This window comes from Danio aesculapii, chromosome 4, assembly GCF_903798145.1.
Source record: "Danio aesculapii chromosome 4, fDanAes4.1, whole genome shotgun sequence".
NCBI lineage: Eukaryota > Metazoa > Chordata > Actinopteri > Cypriniformes > Danionidae > Danio > Danio aesculapii.
Genome location: NC_079438.1, coordinates 10723330 through 10744584, shown reverse-complemented (window position 1 = coordinate 10744584; position 21255 = coordinate 10723330). Strand labels below are relative to the sequence as shown.

Here is a 21255-nt window from a genome sequence, read left to right as displayed (position 1 = left end):
GAAGCCAACTGGAGTCGTTTTTAGTTACAGAAATTTACTTTCTACTATCTGAAAAATCGCCAGACCGGAAGTGACGTCTGATCAGAGAGATATATAAACGCATATAAACAGTATGAAGACATCTGATCGCGGTGCGCATTTGCATGCTGAGATAAGATATTCTGAGAGATTCACACAAACGACGGACCACAGCCATACAATCATGAGCCTGTGGACAGAACAGCAGTCAGGCCCGTCTTTTTTAACTGAGAGGCCAGTTTCATAACTGAGAAAGCAGCATACGATGTGACCGTGAGCTTCAAAAAACATGTTTTGGCAAGCCAGGCTCATTTACAATCTTGATTTAAGTATTCTGTTTTAATAATTTTAAACCATTCAGGCTGCAAAAGATGAAAGAGAAGCTAATTCAGCATAGATCGCAGATTTCTGTGCGCATCACGCACCGCGCATTACCAAACGCACGTCCCTTTTATATCATTTCAAGCAGTCATAGCTTAATTCATACTGTAAGAGTTAAAAATGTGTTTAAATAAAGTTGGATTCTACTCTCGTGATATCTCATGTACAGAGGGGAAAGGAAGAAGAGAACGAGAAGTGAAGCGAGAGAGTTGCACGAAAGTAGTCTGTGAATTCATGCAGAGATTATGCTGAAAAACGCTGTGAAAATAAACCATGTGTTCTAAGTGCAGAAGTTGAGTTTGACTCTTCTATCCAGTGGCCTTAACAGAAAGGGTAATAGCCAACAACCCACGGATAAAACTCTGTAAGAAAAAATTGTATAAAGCCTCATTGGGCCGAGTTTTACAATACAATAGAAAGTCTTAAAGAACACAAACAGTTCAGCAGCACTGCTTTTGGTCTCTCTAAACGCGCTCTCTTCTCTTGACACGTGCTGCTCTGTGTTTTTTGTCTGTAAACAATATCGAGAGGTTAGTAACTGAACTCCTTTCAATATCACTGACTCGATTAATTAAATACGAAAGCTGTGTAAAGTGCTGTCTATTGGCGTGTTGTCCTTTTTTCCGATTAAATCTCTCAAATTATCATATGTGATCTCTGTTATTATTGACTTCTAAACTGATAAGGGAAAAACGTCAAAAACACACACAAGATATCTTAAACTGTTACTGTTCAATGTTGTGCTTAACGGTAGTGTAATACAATATTGAAAATTCAGGGTTCAATAATGAATAGAATCAATTTTGATAATTCAAGATGTTTCAGGGAGCAGGTCAACGCACACACACACAGCGCTATGATAAAGCATGCAAAATGCCATATGTTTGTTTATTTAAAAAATGTTATATGCGAAATAAACGCTGAAAAAAATGCTTTTGATATGCTATAAATGGTAATGAATTAGCTATCTACCACTAACAAGTAGGCTAATATGCAAAGATGTGCTGTTCAAAAATTAGTTTGTTAGTTATAAAAAATACTGATGTCCACATTGGCTCTGGTGCATTAAATAATAATATTAAGATTTTTTTAAATCACAGAATATAAAAAATAGTATCGAATGTTGATATTTTTGGAAGGGATCATCTTAAAGTTGTAAATTCCAGCATCGTGACAACACTACAGTTATAGCGAAGATTATTATATCCATTAGCAATATGGGTAATTATATTGCATGTATATTTTACATTTCAAAAAGTTAAGGATTGAAACTCTTTAAAAACAGCAATTTTTTCCAGTATCTTATTGAAAGCATATTTAGTTTTTATAATTCAGCTTTCGCCAATCATTAATGATTAAATGTTTTAAGTTTAGGGAATAAAAAGTTTTTTTTTATGGTTTGTTAACTCTGTTATGGATGAATTTACTAACATGTACACTCTAAAAAAAAATTCTGTAAAAAAACGGTAAAACGTACTGGCATTTACATTTTCACACTCTCACAACCGAGCTGGGATTTACCGTTAATCCAGTCAGACTCAGGCAGGTGCAGAGCAGAGGGCGTGCAGAGGAGTAGGACTGCTGGGACGTCACTTCCCGCGCACGGCAGTTTAGAAAAATACAGACAAAGAACTGTAAATTAACAGATAGCATGTTTACTGACGAGGAAAACACATAAAAATGTAAAAAATCATTAGGTAAATGCTTGTTTGAATTACATTTAACCACTTACAGTTCAGTTTTACCTGAATGTAAAAAGTCTGATCTTATTAACAATATTAAACGTAATTCACTGTTGTATTGTCCATGGCCGGTTCAGACAAGACAACAATCATTTTAAATAACGATAAAAAGGTAATAACGCAGTCTTTTAACTAAAATATTGTGATATGTTTTATTAACTGTACTTACCAGGGGAAAACAGGAAGAACTACGTCCTGGTGTTCATCAAACGCTGTCTGAGCTGCGATTCCTTTCCCATAATGCAATTCGAAAATGTATATAAACGGAAAAACACCCGTAATACGTGTAGTACGGAAAAAATCTGTTAAAATATACAGTCATTTTACTGTTATTGTACAGATTTTTTTACAGTGTAGAAATAACAATAAATCATAGCAAGAAACATCCTAATACATAGTTATTAAATTGGAACTAAATTGACAGTAACAATTTACAGTTTTACAACTTTTTAGCCAAACATTCTACTCGCTATAACTGCAAAGATCACACGACACTGAAATCAGGATTAAAATATTTTTAAATTGTCCAGTGTGTGATTTAATGAAATATTCAGTTTTCCTTTTGTAATTGTGGTAATAGTATTGACAGTTTACAGTTTAAACATTTGAAATTTCAAATATTGCTTAATTATTATTATTTATTTTTTTTGATTGCGCAATGATACATGATGGGAAAATAACTCACTAATTTGGACATCAATAATTTTTGGTAATTTAATCTTTGAATAAATAAACAAATAAATATTCAAAGTAAATAAATAATAAAAATAAATAATCAAAAATGTAACAATTTTTTAAAGCTGAAAAAAGGATGGCTTTGGTCACTAAATGTACCTGCAACTATAGAATCACCCATATAGTTCATGGAGAGCAACATGTTTTTGTGGAGTTTACTTGCAAAACTTTTTAAGACTTAATGAAAACTAATGTTTTATTTCTTTATTTCAGACTTAATTGAAGAGAATGAGGGGAGTAAAGAGGAGAAACATCATGACAAAATTGACGAAAAAAGTCAATTACAGACTGATGGTATTTTGAAAAGGGGAGACAAGAATTGTTTCACCTGCACTCAGTGTGGAAAGAGTTTTGGAAGACAAAGCAGTCTTAAAATTCACATAAGGATCCACACTGGTGAGAAACCATTCACATGCACCCAGTGTGGGAAGACTTTCAGCCAAATATCAGCCCTTAGCAAACACAAAAAAATCCACACTGGAGAGAAATCTTTCACATGCACTCAGTGTGGGAAGAGTTTCAGCACATCATCATCCCTTAATAGTCACATGAGGATCCACACTGGAGAGAAACCATTCACATGCACTCAGTGTGGGAAGAGTTTCAGCACATCATCATCCCTTAATAGTCACATGAGAATCCACACTGGAGAGAAACCATTCACTTGCACTCAGTGTGGGAAGAGTTTCAGCAAATCATCATCCCTTAATCTACACAAGATGATTCACACTGGAGAGAAACCATTCACATGCACTCTGTGTGGGAAGAGTTTCATCCAATCATCATCCTTTAATCTACACATGAGGATTCACACTGGAGAGAAACCATTCACATGCACCCATTGTGGGAAGAGTTTCATCCGCTCATCATCCCTTGATCTACACATGATGATCCACACTGGAGAGAAACCCTTCACATGCACCCAGTGTGGGAAGAGTTTCAGCCAATCATCACACCTTAATCTACACATGATGAGCCACACTGGAGAGAAACCATTCACATGCACTCAGTGTGGGAAGCGTTTCAGCATATCGTCATCCCTTAATCTACACATGAGGATCCACACTGGAGAGAAACCATTCACATGCACTCAGTGTGGGAAGAGTTTCAGCCAATCATCACACCTTAATCACCACATGAGGATCCACACTGGAGAGAAACCATTCACATGCAATCAGTGTGGGAAGAGTTTCAGCATATCATCATCCCTTAATCTACACATGAGGGTCCACACTGGAGAGAAACCATTCACATGCACTCTGTGTGGGAAGAGTTTCAGCCAATCAACAAGCCTTAATGAACACATGAAGATCCACACCGGAGAGAAACCATTCACTTGCACTCAGTGTGGGAAGAGTTTCATCCGCTCGTCATCCCTTAATATACACATGAGGATCCACACTGGAGAGAAACCATTCAAATGCACTCAGTGTGGGAAGAGTTTTAACAACTCATCAAACCTTAATCAACACATGAGGATCCACACTGGAGAGAAACCATTCACATGCACTCAGTGTGGGAAGAGTTTTAAGTACTCATCAAACCTTAATCAACACATGAGGATCCACACTGGAGAGAAATCATTCACCTGCTCCTAAGCCGTGGTCACACTGGACTTTTCTCCCCATAGACTTCCATTCATACGCACGTGAATGCGTCAGACCGGAAACGCAAGTTCTTGCATCAAGTTTCGCAGTTCACTACCTTGCAAAGTTCAAGCTTGGTGAACTCTGACCTGCGAAATCGCATCACTTGACTGTGTCAGACCAATCGAAGATCAAAACATGACCTCACTGGACCAAAATGTAAAATATGGACCAATCGCTCACTTTTTTTTAAATGTCTAATCATCTTGTTTAATCCTGCCCCTTTTCGCAGAGCTTTACAACAGAATTTTGCATGCTCAAACTCTAGTGTGACCGCAGATTCAGTGTGAGATGAGTTTCAGCAACTCCTCAGACCTTAAACACATGAAGATCCACACTGGTGTGAAAGAGTATATTTGCTTGAGTGTGAAAAGATTTTTATTACAGCTCCAAAATAGAAACTGCACCAGACAATTCACACTGGAGAGACCGTACAAGTGTTCACACTGTTACAAGAGGTTTAATCAATGAACACATCTGAAAACACAGAAGAGGATTCCCACTGGAGAGAAACTGTACAGATCTGATCAGTGTCTACAGAGTTTCGCTCATTCGGCGCAGCTTAAGAAACACATGGACAAAAAGTTGCACACAACATAAATGCAGCAAAACATTTTCACATGTGCAAAGGATGTTTTATGTCTGAATAATTTTTGAAAAGGCTGAGTGACGGTATACTGTTTTCCAACACTCCTACACTGCAGTAGGTGGGGTTGTAAATGTGTTGCGTTCCTCGGGTTTACCTTAAACACGATGGCAGCTGAGAGAAGAACAGTTTCATAAACATCTGGCAAACAGCACGTCTGCTGCTTAAAATCTCTTTGAAATTTATTGTACAGGTGCGGATACATTTGTACTCCACTCTCTAGTGTATTCATGTAGCTAGTGTTGTTTTAGATTATGTTCTTTGTCTGAATCCCTGAATGAGAAACAAATCACTGTGAAGGCACCGCACATCAAAGAAGGTGGAGCTCCAGGATGGTTAGTTTGCAGTATACCAGGGCCTCAAGTTAAGGAAGCCCATTCAATTGTCCTGTGTTGCATCTTTTATTAGTAACGTTTCTTTACTTTTAGGTTCAAGATTCTTTCTAGTTTACTACATTTACTTGTTTAAGTAGAATATATACTGGATGAATATTTTATTATTTAGGCAGAGCGACAGGTATTAAGTTTTACAATATTAATACACTGTGATGATCCCAAGACTCCAGATTGGAGTATGTGGTAAATCTTGATTGGATGCCTGCATTACTCCTCAATAGGTATATAAAAGTTGTTGTGTTAGCTACCCCAGGACACTGTGGCTACTCAGGAGTCCTCATGTCAAGACCTGCCATCTCATTGACTCTTTAACCTTATGGTATAGTTTTGCATTACTTTTATCATGTAGTTAAAGTGTTGTGATCATATCCTAATTTTTTATCTTCATTATTATCCCTAGACATTTGTTGGTTGCTTTGATTGATTGTTCTTTGAGTTACATTTTGTAATAAATAATTAGCATTCAGGCTATTTTGTTGGCTCATCTCTCTTTTATGTTGCGACTCAAACAAGCGGGTTATAACACTTTGCAAAATGTGTCCGGTTGTATCCGAGATCTTGTCCTTTCAGTCATGACCATAGGTAAGAGTAGGAACCTAGATTGAGCAGTAAATTAAGAACATTGCCTTTCGTCTCAGCTCCTTCACCACAACAGACAATCACATCAACTGCATTACTGCTGCCGCTGCACAGATCCATCTGTTAATCTCACATTCTATTACTTGTGAAAAAAACGCAGATACTTGAACTCAATTTGGGGTAAGGACTCTCCTTCAAACTGGAGATGGCCACCTTTTTCCAGTCAAGCACCATGGTTTCTGACTTAGAGGTGCTGTTTCTCTCCCTGCCATGTCACACTCAGCAGCAAACCGTCCCACTGCAGGCTAAGGTCCATGTCTATGAAGCCAAAAGAACAATGTTATCTGCAAATGGCAGAGACAGTCCTAGCCTGCACCTAAAATTCTGTCAGTAAAATTCAGAGAGATCAGCCGCAAAAATAACACATTTACAAAATAAAATGAATAAATAGATGGATGGATAGACATTGTGGTGGTGGGGAGGGGGGAGTAGGATGGCTTGTTCAACTATAAATCAAGATGGAGCTGTCTCAAGAGGGATGGAACAGTGCGCGAGATTGAATGCATTAAAATGAAATAAATGCTCAGGAAGCCCCAACCCTTTTTTTTAATCATCTGGCTGATGCAAGGTACTCCTATGCAACCTAGGGTGCTTATTGTTCAAGAGAAATTAAATGACAAAGTTATCAAACTGTTTTAAATATTGTAAAGAAATTTTTACAGGGATTTCCTGAAGTAGAGAAGTAACTTAAGGAAGGCAATTTATTTAGAGTATGATAGTTTGTTATTTTGAGTACCTCAGAGCAGTGGTTCTCTATTTTGGTGCTTGTGCAAAATGAGTTGACAACCGTCCCGAATTAATTTTAGCTCTTCTTACTAATCTTTGAATCACACTTGAGAAACCACAAAAGCAGAGATTTGGCTTATCTTTAACTGCTTCAGATCAATTTGCACCAGATCAGCAAGAGACAACATTTGTATGAGTTTCCTTTGCTGACTGGCCTCGACGAAACACAGCGTTCCTGATTGGTTGGTGACTCGGCTTCATTGACGTCCTTGGGATTCACTCGCTTGTGAGTGGAAGTTGTCCTAGGTTACCGGGGTGACAGACTCTGCTGAGAGTCGGTTTGCAGATTTTTTTTGCGGTTTCATCGATTTCTAAACTTTAAGAGGTTGCATGGAAAATTCTTTGCGACCCGATTGCGTGCAGTGTCCGAGAGCAAGGCGAGAGGGGGTAGAGAGCAGCAATGACCATGAGCAAGCTAATGCGAAAAGCAAAGTTTTACTGTTGCGTATGGTTTTTAAGTGATCTGGTTTGGCCCATCCCAATGGCGCTGTCTTCCAATGAGCAGTTGCCATGGATGGCAGGCCCATGCCCCGTACCATTATGCTCAGTGTAAGTCATTAACAGACTGCTTGGTAATTTCATGTGGTAAAATATCTTGTACGTTTGTTACAATCTTGCATCAAATGTTACAAGACAACTAATGTTTCTGATACTAGTTCTTCATTTACACCAATGTATTGCAAATAAATTGCAATATATTGCTCTCATCTACAATTATTAGTTAGCCAATCAGATTAATCCAAACTCACCATAAGAAGCTTAGCAAAAAGGCACTCCCTTATCTTCGTTTTCCGAAGAACGCTCTTGACAGGACTGCTCCAACTTCTTCACAAGCTTCTAAAATTCAACATCTCTCTACAACCCATCAACAATTCCATTACCGTCATCTGACTACGACAAACCAACAACAACAGCAGCAGCAATACAACAACAGCGGAAATAACAAAACAGCAGCATCAAAACTACTCTCACATCATCAACAGCAACATGGACAGGAATGAAATCTCAGCTCTCCCAGCAACACCAGCCCCGGCTCAACAACACCATGCTCAGCCTGGAAGCAGACTCAATACCGAGGCTCCAATAAGAGGCCGAAGGCCTATCCGCTCTACTTCAGCAAGGAGCCAACGCCGCATGCAATCTCCATCTCCTGTCGCTCCAAATCGCCACCCACCTTCTCCAGCTTCTTCATACGCCTCCGCAAGATCATCATCCCTCACTTCCTCACTTGGCCTCCAGCTCCACATTTCAGTGAAAACTCCAGCCCTACTCTTCCAGCCATCCCTTCCACCCTTAACCCTCCTCAATTCTCTCTCCCTTCCTACCTCCCTCACTCTTCAGCCCAGCTTATTTCTGCCCAGTCCTTCCTCTCCTTACTCATTTCCCCTCTTCCAGTATCTCCACCTTTTTCTCCTCTACATCCCTTCACCAAGCACGCCACCTCCATTACTAACCCTCCCCAACATTCTACTCTTCCTACTCACATTTCTTTCGCACTGCCCCCTTCACCCTAACCACAGCCACGCCCCTTCCCATTCCACATTGTGATGGCCAGTGTGGTGGCCACACATTAAGAGTGAGGCATGCACGCACGCACACACAGCGCATTATACACATTCATTTAAGATTGTTTTTAATGGTTAAGTTAAATTGAGTTATTGTTTATACATTTCGTTTCTTTCATATTTGGTTTAGATAAGACACATACACGTTTCTGTTTCTCGATATTTTTCTTGATTGTTCACAGTACATTCACTACTATTTTGGGTGCACACAAAATTAGTTATCTCTACTGTGTGTTTTGTTAATTTAGTTTTCCTTGAGTTTAAGTTACCGTGCTGCAGTGCCAATGAGGAATGGAGTTTCCGGGTGTGGTCTGACATACTAAAGGGCCGTCATGCCGCCAATTGCCGTCTTTTGGTTCCGCCTGCCGATACCATTGGCGTAATGGCTTGGAGGGAGAGCTGATGTTTAGTTTAAGTTTATTAATGATTTGCAATATTTGTTTCTTCAGATTTATGCTTAGTTTTGCTTTTTATTTTGAATTTTTTTTACTATTTTTTATATTTGTAATTAGATATTTTGCTTAGTTTTTTGTTGTAAATTGTCTGTTTTTGTCTCCCCCTTCTTGTTTATTGTGGACTAGTCCCTCTTGTATAAATGGGCTCTGTCTTGTCATTTCGAGGAGTTCTGTTTTTGGTTTAGACATGGTTTGTTTGGTTTGAACTCAATTTTGTTTATTTGTTTAGTTTATTGATTTTTCAATTGTTTCATTTATTTCTTTTTTGAACTTTTGTGAAAACTTTTTTGGACTTTATTAAAAAATAATTATTTTGAAAATCTTCTTTTTGTATGCCCCTTACTACGTGCTGACTTGGTCCCTCACACGCATAATGCTCCAGTATTGGAACCACCCCCGATCTCCAACGCCGTCAAGAACCTCATCCTATCAGGTGCTGACATAGACCTTTCTACACTCCTTTCACCCATAGCACCTCCCTCGGCAGAACGACAGGTGGATTGCGGCGAATTCATTGTTACACTTAAATCAACCGCTAGCTCCCAACCCGCACACTTTCATTAGCTGAATTTCATGTAGCATTTGCACGTTCTACAGAAACCATCTGTTCAGTCTTTCCCCATAGGAGGCCATCCCCTACAGGGGAACACATTGTTACACGTACCACGTACCATTTTCTGCAAAATGCGCTATTTGCGCTACTCAGTGGAATCAGTGTCTCTACTGGGGGGCCATGGATACTGATCTTCACAACAGAGTTTTCAAAGGATACCGTATTCTTTCCTGCGCAGTCTGCCATTCAAATCTGCACACAACCACTTCCTGTCCCTTCATAATCCCCTCCTCCGACAAAGAACTACAACCCCAAGATCCACCTTTCGCTACCCCTGCAAATTTCTCCATATCTGCAATTACTTTTTAAATGTCTGGGTAAAAAACAAAACTTTTCTCATATTTTCTTTTGAGTAAGCCTGGCAACACCTTAGCAAGCAACTAGCAACACCTTAGCAACCACCTAGCAATGCCTTAGCAACAACATAGCAACGCCTTAGGAACCACTTAGCAACCACCTAGAAACACCTTAGTAACAGCCTAGCAACAACTTAGCAACCACCTAGCAACACCTTAGGAACCAACTAGCATCACCTTAGCTACCACCTAGCAACGCCTTAGCAACCGCTTCGCAACACCTTACCAACAACCTAGCAACACCTTAGGAACCGCTTAGCAACCACCTAGAAACACACTAGTAAGCGCATAGCAACAACTTAGCAACCACCTAAGCAACCACCTTGCAACGCCTTAGCAACCACCTAGAAACACCTTAGCAACTGCCTAGCAACACCTTAGCAACCGCCTAGTAACGCCTTAGCAACTACATAGCAACGCCTTAGCAATAACCTAGCAACGCCTTAGGAACCACTTAGCAACCACATAGAAACACCTTAGCAACCGCCTAGCAACACCTTAGCAACCGCCTAGCAACAACTTAGCAACCACCTAGCAACACCTTAGCAACTGCCTAGCAACACCTTAGCAACCGCATAGCTACACCTTAGCAACTTGCTTGAACTGACCCGATCTAATTCTGTTTATATGAAATGAGCCTAGCAGGTTTGAGCTAACAACTTTTGCTATGACAACAAACTCTCAGATGAGTTTTGAAGAGCTAAACGATCCAAAATCAAATTGTCAATATCCAAATCTAGCTAACTGAGTAATCCACGTACGAAGAACGGATCCCAGGATGAGATGAACAGTGGTCAGAATGGAAATATCGGACAGTTTTAAAACTTTAAGCACTGTGGAAAAAGAGGAACTAAATAATACTGGTCAAGCTGAAGGAATGGCAAGGGGTGAAGAAACAAGGATGGAAAATGTGGAGAAGAACAAAGTGGAAAGAAGATTTTTAAGAAGAAGAACTTTAAAGGTAAAACCAAATGTGTTAATAGCAAAGAAAAAAGTCTGAACAAAGAGCAGAGCTAAATACGTGAATAGGTATGAAGTGTTGAGGGGACTGGAAGAAGATGAAGAGAAATGATGATTTTTAAATATTTGAGTTATTTTTAAATGCCTTTAATCTTTGTCTCTTTTAACGGAAGGGGTTGTTGGTTAAGAGCGTTAAATAAAGATGTGTAGGTTTTTAATTTCATTTTTATTTCTTTTAATGGTTTTAAATTGTGTATCTTTTAATGCAAGGGCACTGATAGGAAAAGATACATTTGAGAAAATAAGAGAAATGTAAAAACAAGAAAGTGATAGGTTTACAAGAAACAAACTGGATAGAACATGCAATGGACGATTTGAAAAAGATGTGGCAAAGGGTTATTATATATAATAATGGTGATGGTAAATCTGGAAGAGGTGTCGCTTTTTTAATAAGGAAAGATGTTTTTAACTTTAAAAGAATTAGGAATAATTATGGTTGGTATCGTTTGGTTTTTTTTCGATACCGATGCTAAATCGATACTTTTAAAACGATACCGCTGCCAAAAACGGTGCCTGAACCTATACTTTTTAGCCACAAAACTATGGTGGATGATTCTAAAAAAATCTATTTGACAAAATCTTTTAAAAAATAATTTTAATAGAACAAAATAATTTAAGTTTTATGTAAACATCAATTCATATTTTATATATTTGAATTACATTAATATATTTCCTTTGATCATTTGTTGGTTAGCATAAATTTAGGTTCTGTTTTATTCCTCCTGACCGCCAGAGACGGTGTTTACACAGTGGATAATCGCAGCGCCAGCTGGATAGGCCGAGGAACAATATACCAACAAAGTCACATGGTGACGCGAATTGAGCTGAGGTATATAATCCACTACAGCTCTGCGCCCTGCCTCTTTTTGCTTCTAGCCTTTGGATTTTGGTCATTGAACTATTTCTGATGTCGAGTGCAGCTCTTTGGTAGGAGCAGCGAGATTTTCTCATCCTCCTGAGCTGTGACGATTTTTTGACGTCTTCGGACTACGGTTGGTCTTTGTGCAATTACTGATCTAGGATTGTTCAGTCTATTATATCGTGAACTGCGGGTAAGTTTTTCTTCATTATCTTACATTCGGCTGTAATATATGTGTCAATTGTCTCGCGGTACTATCCAGGGGTGAGACGCTGTATTTTTTGTAAGCATCTGAGTTATAAGCACGGTACTATCCGGAGATTGAACACAGTGACACTCACTTTTATGTCCGAGGTAATCATCTCATGGTACTATCTGGAGGTTTTACACCAAACTGCGTTTAGTGTTTATGTGACAATTACCTCACGGTGCTATCCGGAGGCTACTTTTTCTACCGCTACTAATACTCGGTGTGTGTGTGTTTTTTTTTTTCTCTCTCTTTCGTGGCTGTTATTGGGCATATGCTCAACTCTGTCCAGAAGTCCTAACCGTGGACGATTATCAATATATTTTTGCTAGTGTTCATTTTTCTTGTTTTCTGTTTCTCTCTGTGCATCCAGAGATCCAGATTTCGATCTACGGTTAGGGTGATTTTTCGCGCGTTATATCGTTAACGTTAGCCAACGGTACTAGCCGTGGTATTTGGTTGGTCAGTTCGATGCCTTCTCATGGCTAATCACGCTATTTCCACGGCTTTTCCGATGACTTGCAATCTCTGTCCTAACGAGCTTCTCCCAGATGACGGACACGATATCTTCCCATCCTGTCTCGGCGTTCAACATCTGAAAACTGATCCGTGCCCGCATTGTAGTTTACTGCCCCTGTCAGAGAGATAGATGCGTTTGGCTGGGCTGAGCCACAATCAGGATGCTGTTGCGTTACCAGTGGGTCTAGCGTTGCTGAAAGAGGGGAAAAAACGTTGCGCTTTGGTGGCTTCTGGAGCTACTCGTTGTAAGAAACCTAGCCTAAACAGTAGTCACACGGCTGGATACCTGTTACAAAATCTTCAACCAGCGGATCCAGTATCTGACATCTCTGCTGCTTGGCCCTTTGCTGAGAAAGCTCATTCTCATTCCTCTAGCAAGAAACCACCATTTGCCTCTTTAGGTGGCCACAGTCCCCTCTTCGACGTTATGTCGACATGTGATTCTGACTCTCATCTCAGGAGCAATGTCAGGCTGACGTTCCTGAGCCTGATGACCAACTAGTAAGACATACTGGGACTGTTGGATCCGAGAATGGCTCTCATCATTCTTCTGACAATGCCCCACACAAAGATGATGATGCATTGGAAGTCCTTAGGATGGCAGTGGCCTTGATGATGGCCCTGCTCATCCTGTTCAATCAAATGTGTTTTTCCGCAGACCTCTATCTGTGGATACATTTGTTATGCCAGCATGCAAGGATTTCATTGCAGAATTTTCAAATGCTCTTAAGGGGGCAGGCATGGCCAAAAGACAATCCAAGACTGCTCGCACTCTGGCCTCTATGGCTCAGGCAAAGTCTATTGGTGTGAGGAATGTCCCTGAAGTTGAACAGCCAGTTGCGGCGCTTGTAGTGTCACCAGATGAAGCAATAAGGGGAAATGTCCGATGCCCTAGCGGTCAGTGTGGCCTACAGATTCCCTTCTGAAGAAGGCTTACAAGTCAGCTTCCTACATTACCAGGGCTGAAAATACTGTCTGCCAATTAATTTTGGCTGCCTCTAATTCGCAAGGCGCTGAGGTGGACCCTTCAGTTCCACGCTTTTTACAGACAGCCTTGCTTGCTATGGGGCATGTGACTCGAGAACTGGGGTCCCTCACAGCAACACTATTAAATGCTAGAAGGCAAGTATGGCTCGCTCAGGCTAAATTGTCAGAGGACTGTAAAAAGACACTGAGGGACCTTCCTATTGTCCCAGGACATCTTTTTGGGCCAGATGTATTGTGTTGGAAAAACGTGCTAAATTGTCTACGGCTTCACAGCAGCTAATACAAGCACAACGGCCTCCAAATTTCACCAAGGCATTATACCTCTGTACAACCACATTTCTGTCATGGGGCCCCCGGCCGACCCCAGGGCCAACAGAGGTTCCAGGGTCCGGATGACGCACAAATACGTCACTCCCGTGTCAAACCTACTCCCCCCCCCCAAAACACACACACACACACACAACTTCAAAAGGCCGGAATTTTAAGGCCTGAGATGATTGGGCTGGCAGTCGGCTGTTTCACAAGCCATCAGTTGAGTTACTGGGAGAAAACGGTGTCAGACCCGTGGGTTTTGACAACCATGTGCAAGGGTTACATCCTACAGTTCCGCTGCCGGCCCCCCAAGTTTTCGGGTCTAATTCCAACTGTCGTGACAGACCCAGCACGTTCTGCAGCTCTCTCCAGAGAGATATGTTCCTTGTTGGAAAAGGGAGCAATAGAAGCAGTTCATCCTCTGGTTCAGAAAGAGGGTTTTTACTCGACTTATTTTCTGGTTCTGAAGCGGGATGGAGGTTTTCATCCAATATTGGATTTAATAAGGTTGAATAGATTTCTGAGAAGACTTACCTTTCGCATGTTACGTGTGACCGATGTTCTTTGGTCCTTTGCAGAGGGAGATTGGTTCACAACTGTAGATCTGACGGATGCATCTTTTCACGTTCCAATTGCCAAGTATCACAGAAAGTTTCTGTGTTTCAGTTTCAAGAGCACAAGTTACCAGTTCAGAGTTCTACCATTTGGTCTCGCCCTAGCCCCCCGTGTGTTTACGAGATGCATGAAAGCTGTCCTATCTCCCCTTTGGGCCCAGGGGGTACGAATCGTGCCATATCTGGACGACTGGCTGGTGTGTGCTCAAACGAGGGCTCAATCGGTGCACAATACGCAGCTGCTGCTGGACCATGTCACCAGACAGTCAATCACATTCATCGGGGTGACTATCGATTCCGTCTCGATGCGTGCCTCCCTATCTCAGTTTCAGATGACAAACATCCTGAACCTCTTGAGACAGTTTCGTTTGGGAGTATCTCTACAGTACGGCGTGCTCCTGAGGTTGATCAGGATGCTAATGGCAACCTCTTGTGTAATTCCCCTGGGATTGCTCCATCTGCGGCCCCTGCAGGTATGGAACAATCTTCCGCGGTTAGACCCATCTCATCATTGCTATCGACGAATTCTCGTTGCTCAGGGTTGCATGCATGCCCTTCGCAAATGGATGTCCCAAGCCTTTTTGACAGCCGGAGTACCATTAGGGATTGTTATAACAACCGATGCGTCCCTTATGGGTTGTGGGGCAGTATGGAACTACAGAGGTATCAGTGGCAGATGGTCAAGGGACGAGTCAAGGGACCATATCAATGTGTTGGAGATGCGGGCAGTTTGGCTGGCCCTGGGTCGACATGTCCTAGTCCAGTCGGACAACACATCAACAGTGTTTAATTTGAATCACCAAAGAGGTACAAGGTCCAGGAGTTTGTTGCGTCTCACGCACATGATTCTCAGGTGGTCTCTTCCTCGGTTTGCATCACAAAGGGCTGTTTATCTGCCTGGGGTAGTCAATCAGACTGCAGACTGCAGAACTGTACTCTTCCAGAGTGAGTAAAAGGGCTCGCAAAATCACTCTGGACCCCTCACACCCAGCACACTACCTGTTCGAACTGTTACCGTCTGGTCGGCGCTTCAGAGCACCAAGCACAAAAACAGCCAGACACAGGAAAAGTTTCTTTCCTCAGGCCGTCTACCTTATGAACAGTTAAATATTCCCCTACTGTGCAATAAATATGTGCAATACTTTCTCATACGCACTTGTACACAGCACCTTATATCAATATACAATGCAATACTCTCTACATTCGCACTTGTACACAGCACCTTATAACCTGTATATTTATAACAATCTGTACATACAACTCAACATCCAGGTTTCTTCACTAACCACATCTGTTTAATGTTTATCATTTTCTTATTATTTTATTTTTTTGTTTTGTTTTTATTTTGTGTTGTCACTTGTCACTTTATGTACATTGGAAGCTTCTGTAGCCAAAACAAATTCCTTGTGTGTGTGAAGCACACTTGGCAATAAAACTGATTCTGATTCTGATGCTCTGTCCAGGAATCAGATCGATCCAGGGGAGTGGAGACTTCATCCAGATGTAGTCCAGGACATTTGGACAGAGTTTGGCAGGGCGGAGGTAGACCTATTTGCAAACGAGAGACACAGCTCATTGCCCGTTGTGGTTTGCTCAGACGGAAGGGTCCAGCCCATTAGGACAGGATGCGCTGTCACACGACTGGCCGAACTGCCTTCTTTATGTTTTTCCTCCAATACCTCTGATATGGAAGACACTGCACAGGATTGCCCAATGAAGACACCATGTACTTCTAATAGCACTACGGTGACTAATCTTCCTTGTCTTCCTTCCTAGGAGCCACATCGCAGCACCATGACATGGAAACTGGTGTTTCACAGCTATCCCAACTCCAGCAGTCTGCCTCGTTGGCGCAGTAGGCAGCGTGTCAGTCTCATAATCTGAAGGTCGTGAGTTCGAGCCTCACACGGGGCAAGGTGGTACCTTTTGGCACACGGGAGCACTTAGGTGAGCGGGCGGCGTACTTTATTACCTTCCGTGCCATTTATGCTTCCTGGTGGCGAAGAAGGCTACAGCTCCTCTGGAGGGCATGCGGCATGACGTTCCAAGAACATCTCCTGAGTCTGAAGCAATGATGGCAAGATGCTCCCATTCCTGTCACGTTATCGCTTGACGTTTTACGTGGATTCATCAAATGTCATGACTTGACGTTGTAAGAGGATTAGCCGAAAAGCCCTGCGAATCCCATTGAATTAAAAATGAATGGCATCTCAGGACATTCTACTACATGGCATTCCAAGACAATTCTTTTGATCCCGTTTCGGTGCACTTGCTTTAAAGCCCACGTCCACTGTTTTGAACACATGCTTTTCCGAGTTGCTGTGGACAATGCCTTGATGTTGCGCAAACGCCTCAAACCTTGCAGTCTACAGTGCCCATTAACGCTGCCAGGGCCACTGCTACGCTGCGTAAATTGTGGCGCAAAGAGATTGATGCGGCACTTTGTCAGTGTTACTGTATCACTCGGACATGGCGCCAGAGGGTTAAATACTTGAGCCTGAGATCTCAGCTGTGCAATAGCCACGTCCTCACAGTGAGAGCATGAGCTGTCCACGGGCACTGCATCGACATGCTGGACCCCCAGACCTGTGATGCGATACTCGTGCCCATCATCCGGAGATAGGAACCACCGCATCCAGAAACGCACATTCAGAACAGCGTCTTGAAAAAGACGTGTTGATTGACTGACACAGCTTTTTTTCTTCTCTTTCCCACAAAGAGTCAAATGTCATGACTTGACGTAAGAGAATTAGCCGAAAAGCCCTGCGAATCCCATTGCCTTAAAAATAAACGGCATCTCAGGACATTCTACTACATGGCATTCAAGGCAATTCTTTTGATCCCCTTTCGATGCACTTGCATTAAAGCCCACGTCCATTGTTTTCTTCACATGCTTTTCCGAGTTGCTGTAGACAATGCCTTGATGTTGCGCAAAACCCTCAAAACTTGCAGTCTACAGTGCCCATTAAGGTTGCCAGGACCACTGCTACGCTTCGTAAACTGTGACGCAAAGAGATTGATGCGGCGCTTTGTCAGTGTTACTGTATCACTCGGACATGGCGCCAGAGAGTTAAATACTTGAGCCTGAACGCACAGCCAAAGATTAGGTTTGTCAGAATTGGGATTCGAACCCACGCCTCCAGGGGAGACTCCGACCTGAACGCAGCGCCTTAGACCGCTCGGCCATCCTGACATGAACACTTAGCTGGAGCTATCCCCTAGGAGCCACATTGCAGCACCATGACATGGAAGCTGGTGTTTCACAGCTATCCCAGCTCCAGCAGTCCGCCTCGTTGGCGCAGTAGGCAGCGCGTCAGTCTCATAATCTGAAGGTCGTGAGTTTGAGCCTCACACGGGGCAAGGTGGTACCTTTTGGCACACGGGAGCACTTAGGTGACCGGGCGGCGTACTTTATTAACTTCCATGCCGTTTATGCTTCCTGGGGGCGAAAAAGGCTACAGCTCCTCTGAAGGGCATGCGGCGTGACGTTCCAAGAACATCTCCTGAGTCTGAAGCAATGATGGCAAGATGCTCCCATTCCTGTCACGTTATCGCTTGACGTTTTACGTGGATCCGTCAAATGTCATGACTTGACGTTGTAAGAGGATTAGCCGAAAAGCCTTGCGAATCGCATTAAATTAAAAATGAACGACATCTCAGGACATTCCACTACATGGCATTCCAAGACAATTCTTTTGATCCCGTTTCGGTGCACTTGCTTTAAAGCCCACGTCCATTGTTTTGAACACATGCTTTTCCGAGTTGCTGTGGACAATGCCTTGATGTTGCGCAAACGCCTCAAACCTTGCAGTCTACAGTGCCCATTAACGCTGCCAGGGCCACTGCTACACTGCGTAAATTGTGGCGCAAAGAGATTGATGCGGCACTTTGTCAGTGTTACTGTATCACTCGGTCATGGCGCCAGAGGGTTAAATACTTGAGCCTGAGTTCTCAGCTGTGCAACAGCCACGTCCTCACAGTAAGAGCATGAGCTGTCCGCGGGCACTGCATCGACATGCTGGACCCCCAGACCTGTGATGCAATACTCGTGCCCATCATCCGGAGATAGGAGCCACCACATCCAGAAACGCACATTCAGAACAGCGTCTTGAAAAAGACGTGTTGATTGACTGACACAGCTTTTTTTCTTCTCTTTCCCACAAAGAGTCAAATGTCATGACTTGACGTTGAAAGAGAATTAGCCGAAAAGCCCTGCGAATTCCATTGCCTTAAAAATAAACGGCATCTCAGGACATTCCACTACATGGCATTCCAAGGCAATTCTTTTGATCCCCTTTCGATGCACTTGCATTAAAGCCCACGTCCATTGTTTTCTTCACATGCTTTTCCGAGTTGCTGTAGACAATGCCTTGATGTTGCGCAAAACCCTCAAAACTTGCAGTCTACAGTGCCCATTAAGGTTGCCAGGACCACTGCTACGCTTCGTAAACTGTGATGCAAAGAGATTGATGCGTCGCTTTCTCAGTGTTACTGTATCACTCGGACATGGCGCCAGAGAGTTAAATACTTGAGCCTGAACGCACAGCCAAAGATTAGGTTTGTCAAAAGTGGGATTCAAACCCACGCCTCCAGGGGAGACTGCGATCTGAACGCAGCGCCTTAGACAAGTCGGCCATCCTGACATGCACACTTAGCTGGAGCTGTCTCCTAGGAGCCACATTGCAGCACCATGACATGGAAGCTGGTGTTTCACAGCTGGCCCAGCTCCAGCAGTCCTGAATACAGTGGCTTAGACCAGTATTTCCCAACCCTGTTCCTGGAGGCACACCAACAGTACACATTTTGGATGTCTCCATTACCTGACCTATTCATTTCAGGTGTTGGAGTCTCTTCTGATGTTATGATAAGATCATTCAGGTGTGATTGATTAGGGAGAGGTTGAAAATGTGGACTGTTGGTGTGCCTTCAGGAACAGGGTTGGGAAACACTGGCTTAGACCACTTGGCCATCCTGACATGCATGCATAGCTGGAGCTGTCTTGTAGGAGCAAGGTCGTGAGTTCGAGCCTCACACAGGGCAAGGTGGTACCTTTTGGCACACGGGAGTGCATAGGTGACCGGGCGGCATTCTTTATTATCTTCCGTGCGGTTCATGCTTTCCGGGCGCTAAAAAGTCTACAGCTCCTCTGGAGGGCAGGCTGCTTAACATTCCAAGAACATCTCCTGAGTCTTAAGCAATGATGGCAAGATGCTCCCATTCCTGTCACGTTTTCGATGCCAGCGCCACTGCTACGCTACGTGAACTGTGGCGCAAAGAGATTAATGCAGTGCTTTGTCAATGTTACTGTATCACTCGGACGTGGCGCCAGAGAGTTAAAAGTCTTGAGCCTAAGCGCACAGCCAAAGGTTACTTCATCAGAAGTGGGATTCGAACCCACACCTCCAGGGGAGACTGCGACCTGAATGCCAGCTGCCAAAGGATTGTCTGGCAATATTTCACAAAGTGGTTTTAAGGCCTGAAATGTGCTTTTCCAGTTACTCTTATTGTTTTTTTTTTCTTTTTTGGAGATACAAACTGTAAAATTACATATTAGATAAATATTACACACATTCTAGTGGTAAATTAATTTACAGAGCTATTGTGTGCTTTATTAAGGGAGTCATTGAGTTAAAATTCCTTTTTTAGTTATAAAAGTTTTTTATATTGTGTAAAATTATTTATTAAATTTTTCATGATTTTTTTCAGATTGAGAAATGCCCATTGCAGTCTCGTGGCCAGAGGAGCTTGCTTGGAGGTGTGCTGAAATGCATATGTGGTTTTCAAACTCGAAAGGTACATTTATGAATCAATATGTGTTTATTATTATTTACTAGAATGGCTTTCCTTTTTCATGATTATATGTATTTTTGTAATTATTTTAAGCAGAGTACTGCCTCTGCTGCTCCAGCACAAACGGTGGAACAACCTGCCCCTTCTGTACCTGCTCAGGAGGTGATGGAGAAGAGACAACCTGAGGCCCAGCCCCAGCCCCCGTCTACTCCACCAGTGGCATCAAAGATTTCTCAGCAATTGTCAATGGTACATTTTTTTTTTTAAATCAAAAGAAACGAATAGTTTAGTGTTTCAAGTGTTCAAAGTTCAGTTCAAAGTTCAAAACATAAGAGAGAAAAGAACAAAAAGCAATAAAAAAGTTGAGGTGTTGCTAGAAACCTGCTTCTTTTCACACCTTTTGTACAGTGGGGGGTAGCAGACACTTGCTGATCAGTTGGTTTGAGTTTCTGTGATCTGGATTCCATCACATGGTCAGGTCATGGTCAGGGTTACAGTTTTCAAGCTACATTTCAACCTCTTGTCTTCAGAAAATGAGATATAATAATACATAACAAATACTAATAGTAAATACTTTGTTTTCATTTTAAGTGGAAGCTATAATTTGTACTTTTTCTAAGCAACAAGTCTGTAAGAGGTATTATTTAGAAAAGTACTAATTTAAATAAAAAAATATATAGATATATATATATTTTTGCTACCACAGTATGTCTGATATAATATTTTTTCTTTTGGAGAAAGTCTTATTTGTTTTATTTCGAATAAAGTTTTCAAGGTCAATATTATTAACCCCTTTAAGCTCATTTTTGTTTCGATAGTCTACAGAACAAACCATCATTATACAATAACTTGCCTAATTACCCTATCCAGCCTGGTTAACCTAATTAACCTAGTTAAGCCTTTAAATGTCACTTTAAGCTGTATAGAAGT

General features: G+C 42.0%; 4 non-coding genes and 1 pseudogene across 4 annotated transcripts; 3 read left to right on the top strand and 2 right to left on the bottom strand.

The window, feature by feature from the left end:
• The first annotated feature begins 3157 nt into the window (after positions 1-3157).
• LOC130222698 (zinc finger protein 850-like) overlaps positions 3158-21255 on the top strand; it is a 100977-nt pseudogene continuing 82879 nt past the window's right edge.
• Positions 16377-16449, top strand: trnam-cau (transfer RNA methionine (anticodon CAU)). Its single transcript has one exon. It is a non-coding gene; the product is annotated as a tRNA-Met (tRNA).
• On the bottom strand, positions 17646-17728 carry trnal-cag (transfer RNA leucine (anticodon CAG)). Its single transcript has one exon. It is a non-coding gene; the product is annotated as a tRNA-Leu (tRNA).
• On the top strand, positions 17823-17895 carry trnam-cau (transfer RNA methionine (anticodon CAU)). The gene has a single exon. It is a non-coding gene; the product is annotated as a tRNA-Met (tRNA).
• trnal-cag (transfer RNA leucine (anticodon CAG)) lies at positions 19096-19178 on the bottom strand. Its single transcript has one exon. It is a non-coding gene; the product is annotated as a tRNA-Leu (tRNA).